Here is a 5,028-nt window from a genome sequence, read left to right on the forward strand (position 1 = left end):
TGTTTTAATGACATCCAGACTTTACTTAAATTAATAACGGAGCAGCATCTCCTCATCCGGAAACAACAACACAGGAAATGTGTCTCATGAAAACCGTCCGACCGGAACTCTCTAATTTCTAAAGTTCCATGGATGAATGATGTAAACCCACTACACTGGTAGTTTTTAGCATTTCCATAGCGATATATAATTTTGAACTTTATGCTACGTTATATTAGAAATGGAAACAGCAGAGGATGAATGTTCCATAACAAGAAGATAGTGAAAAAGAAGAAGCTTATCAACTATGGCATCACACAGACTACATTTTCAGGACTTATGCAGATCTAAAATAAAATACACATCAGCAGGTACCAGAAGGTAAGACAAGTTGGTTTTGCATAATATTGTGAAACAAAACGCCAGATAATATGTCTGCTAATGGGTGCCTGTGGAGGGAAGTGTGGCCAGCGCTGCCTGCACGAGCGGAGGTCACCACCTCTGTCCATGATGCTGAGGACAGAGCACCTTCAGACGGGGGCGGGGCAATGCCGGCTGCGAGACACAGCTGAACAGGTGATTAGATTTCCCAGGTGGTACGAGTTATCCAATCACCTGTTGTCTTTAACAGCAGCGGCCGGGAACAGGAGGAGGAGGAACTTGGAGAGACTGCAAAGTCCTGTGTATCTGGGAAGATCATTGATGAGTTTCTGGAGGTACATTAAATCTTTATTCAAATCTGCACGCCTGACTCCTGTGACGTGTGTAGCAGTGGTACCGCTAGGAAGCACAGTAACACTTGTACCTCTCACTATGGTAGCCATAATGGGCCAACAATCCATCAAGCGGTGTGGCTTCAAAGTCATACTAAAACATTTTGACAGATTTTTGAGTGCCGTGTGTAATGTTCTTTATTTTCAATGGAACATTAAACGTTTTGGTGTTTACTGGCGTCATATTGCAGTCCACACATATCTCTTATGTGTGACTAACATCTACTGGCCACACTAATCATTACCCCATTTACCAAATAAAATTGCTTCGAGGTCGGTAAGCGCAACCAGAAATATTCCGTACATTAGGCGCACTGTCGATTTTTGAGAAAATTAAATGATTTTAAGTGTGCCTTATAGTCTGAAAAATACGGTATGTTTGATTCGTGCTCATTTCATATCGGATCAAAATTGGTAATGGCCAAAGCTCAAAGCTCCAGTATTGGGATCGAAAGTTAAAAAGTTTTATCGGGACATTTTCCACCACAGGCGAGCGGAAGCCTATCCCAGCGGATTTAGGGGTGAGAGGGCACATATTGACAACTCAAAACTCAAATACAGAGTGGGCCAAAATTTAAAACTGAACAAAGCCACGGGCCAAGGTTGAACAAATTAACCTTTTAATAGACCCAAACAAGTTTTGCATTAAATATTGAACAAGCAAGGCTTATATAACTTTATAGTGACATGCAAAATTGAGTTTCAAATAATAATAATAATAATTCAAAAATATCAATGGCATATCAAATAAAATGTAAATAAAAATTGAATGCCTCTTTTCTATTTGCAGCCTTCTGAGGTAAATATCAAAATAAACTTTTTCCACATTTGAAAATAAAATAACAATAATGAATGAAACAAACATTCAAGCCTTGAAGTAGCAAGAGAAAGTGCATGAATAAAACGTTAATTATTGCTCAGTTTGCTACACTGATTTGCTTTAACACTGAATATGGAACAAGCAACGCTTATATAACTTAATAGTGCAAAATCAACTTTCAAAAAACAAACGAAAAAACATCAATAGTAAATTAAAAACAATTTAAATTTAAAATTGAATGCCTCTTTTCTTGGGCGTCACGGTGGAAGAGGGGTTAGTGCATCTGCCTCACAATACGAAGATCCTGAGTAGTCTTGGGTTCAATCCCGGGCTCGGGATCTTTCTGTGTGGAGTTTGCATGTTCTCCCCGTGACCGCGTGGGTTCCCTCCGGGTACTCCGGCTTCCTCCCACCTCCAAAGACATGCACCTGGGGATAAGTTGATTGGCAACACTAAATTGGCCCTAGTGTGTGAATGTTGTCTGTCTATCTGTGTTGGCCCTGCGATGAGGTGGCGACTTGTCCAGGGTGTACCCCGCCTTCCGCCCGATTGTAGCTGAGATAGGCTCCAGCGCCCCCCGCGACCCCAAAAGGGAATAAGCAGTAGAAAATGGATGGATGGCCTCTTTTCTATTTGCAGCCTTCTGAGGTAAATATAAACATTAACTTTTTCCACAGGCTAATAAATTTGAAAATAAAATAAGAATGAATAAATCAACCATTCAGGACTTTAAACAGCTCAGTTTGCAACACACTGATCTAATCTGATGTGCCCAAGCCAGATACCTGCCATCTTTTCTGGGATGCTAGTTCATTAATGTCGGGGCTCAGGTGGGCGGGGTTGGGGGGGCGGGGTTTGGTGGTAGCGGGGGGTGTATATTGTAGCGTCCCGGAAGAGTTAGTGCTGCAAGGGGTTCTGGGTATTTGTTCTGTTGTGTTTATGTTGTGTTACAGTGCGGATGTTCTCCCGAAATGTGTTTGTCATTCTTGTTTGGTGTGGTTTCACAGTGTTAAAGTTGTTTATACGGCCACCCTCAGTGTGACCTGTATGGCTGTTGACCAAGTATGGAATGCATTCACTTGTGAGTGTGTAGAAGCCGCATATATCATGTGACAGAGGCCAGCACGCTGTTTGTATGGAGGAAAAGCAGACGTGATGACAGGTTGTTGAGGACGCTAAAGGCAGTGCCTTTAATGCACGCCCCCAATAATGTTGTCCGGGTGGAAATCGGGAGAAATTCGGGAGAATGGTTGCCCCGGGAGACTTTCGAGAGGGGCACTGAAAATTGGGAGGGTTGGCAAGTATGAGTATTAGCGGTGAATGTGGTATTACAGCGGCACCGCCGCTGTATAATACCAGCGGGCCAGCTCTAATGTTAATTTGATATTGCCTCAAGGGCCAAATGAAATTACACCCATTGCCCGCGGGCCAGAGTTTGACACCCATGATCTAGAGCACAGGTGTCAAACTCAATGTCCGGGGGCCCCGCCACATTATTTTATGTGGCCCGCGAAAGCCTGGAAATAATATGCGTTATTACAATGCTTAATCTTTTCTTACTAAATATATTTGTTCTTTCCCTTTTGACATTAAAAATCCTGCACTGCATGCAAATGCATATCTTTTCAAATTCAATATTGTCCAAATATTATATTTTCATGTAAATATTTTTTGTTAACATAAAGATAAAGACGGTACTTAAATATCTGCTTGACTTATGATTTCAAAACAAATTATCAATCACATTGTAGACTGTAAAATTGACAATAGATTTTACGGTGAGTTTTTTTTTTACTGTAAAATCTACTTTGGCACTGTTTCTTTCCATATACAGTAAGACACTAAAACATTAAAAAAGAAACAAAAAAAACATTAAAACAACAAGATTTTACGGTTAAAAAAAAACTGGCAGCTCTGTTGCTTGAATTTTACCGCTAAAAACAGTGGTATTGTTTCTCCATTCCATTCCGTTTATTCCATTTGTTTTATATGCTGCAAAAAAACAACTGCTTATACTGTAAAATTCTGGTGACTGAGCTGCCAGTTTTTAAAGTAAAATTGTAATATTTTTTTTGCAGTTGACATAAAAAATATATATTGTCAATGTATTACCGTATTTTTCAGACTATAAATTGCAGTTTTTTTCATAGTTTGGCCGGGGGTGCGACTTATACTCAGGAGCGACTTATGTGTGAAATTATTAACACATTACCGTTAAATATCAAATAATATTATTTAGCTCATTCACGTAAGAGACTAAACGTATAAGATTTCATGGGATTTAGCGATTAGGAGTGACAGATTGTATAGCATGTTCTATATGTTATAGTTATTTGAATGACTCTTACCATAATATGTTACGTTAACATACCAGTTGGTTATTTATGCCTCATATAACGTACACTTATTCAGCCTGTTGTTCACTATTCTTGATTTATTTTAAATTGCCTTTCAAATGTCTATTCTTGGTGTTGGGTTTTATCAAATAAATTTCCTCCAAAAATGCGACTTATACTCCAGTGCGACTTATATATGTTTTTTTCCTTCTTTATTATGCATTTTCTGCCGGTGCGATTTATACTCCGGAGCGACTTGTACTCCAAAAAATACAGTATATATATACATGTATATTCATATATTATTCATTGTTAAACGCGGCCCTCTGAGGGCAATCATAACTGCGACGTGGCCCTCAATGATAACGAGTTTGACACCCCTGATCTAGAGCTTATAGGACAAACAGCAATATTAAAAACCAATCATTGTGGAAATAACATGATGATGTCATAAGGTGGGGTCATACCCTGCTTGTAGGTTGATGGGTCATACAGTTTAATGTAGACCCACCCTCGGCCCCCACCCCAATTTACATCCTTCTGTCACCCCACAAGCTGCACCAGTTGTGTACTAATCTGTCCTCGGCCTTTCAACCTGCACACCCATCCCTCCCCCATCTCCCCTCGACTTACCCCTCTCCCTTCCTCAGCATCCAGCCCTCTTTTTCCCCCCCCGTGCCCGACGCACCCCTCCTCACCCTCAGTCATACTCCATGCGCCCGTCTACCAATCCCTGCGCTGCGTTAATCTGCTGCTGCTCTGATGGTCAGCACTTTGAGCAGCAGACAGACAGATTGGCTGTAATCCCCTGAGTGCCACAGATGGAGGGCCACCACGCAGACCTTGGGGAAGGTGAATGCACTGTTGTACGCACACATGCATTGCACACACACACACACACACACACATACACACACACAAGCACGCACACACGCATACACACACGCCAAGACTTCTCATCAGAGTGAAATATGTACAGTCCTTCATGTTGCATACAGTCAACAGGGGTGTACCACCAAATTCTGGGGCCCCATACACAAGACTCATAAAGGGGCCCCCATCCCACCCTATACCCAACATGGCCGCTCCATACACACACACACACACTAAAAAACTAATT

This window comes from Nerophis lumbriciformis, linkage group LG30, assembly GCF_033978685.3.
Source record: "Nerophis lumbriciformis linkage group LG30, RoL_Nlum_v2.1, whole genome shotgun sequence".
In the NCBI taxonomy this organism is placed as follows: Eukaryota; Metazoa; Chordata; class Actinopteri; order Syngnathiformes; family Syngnathidae; genus Nerophis; species Nerophis lumbriciformis.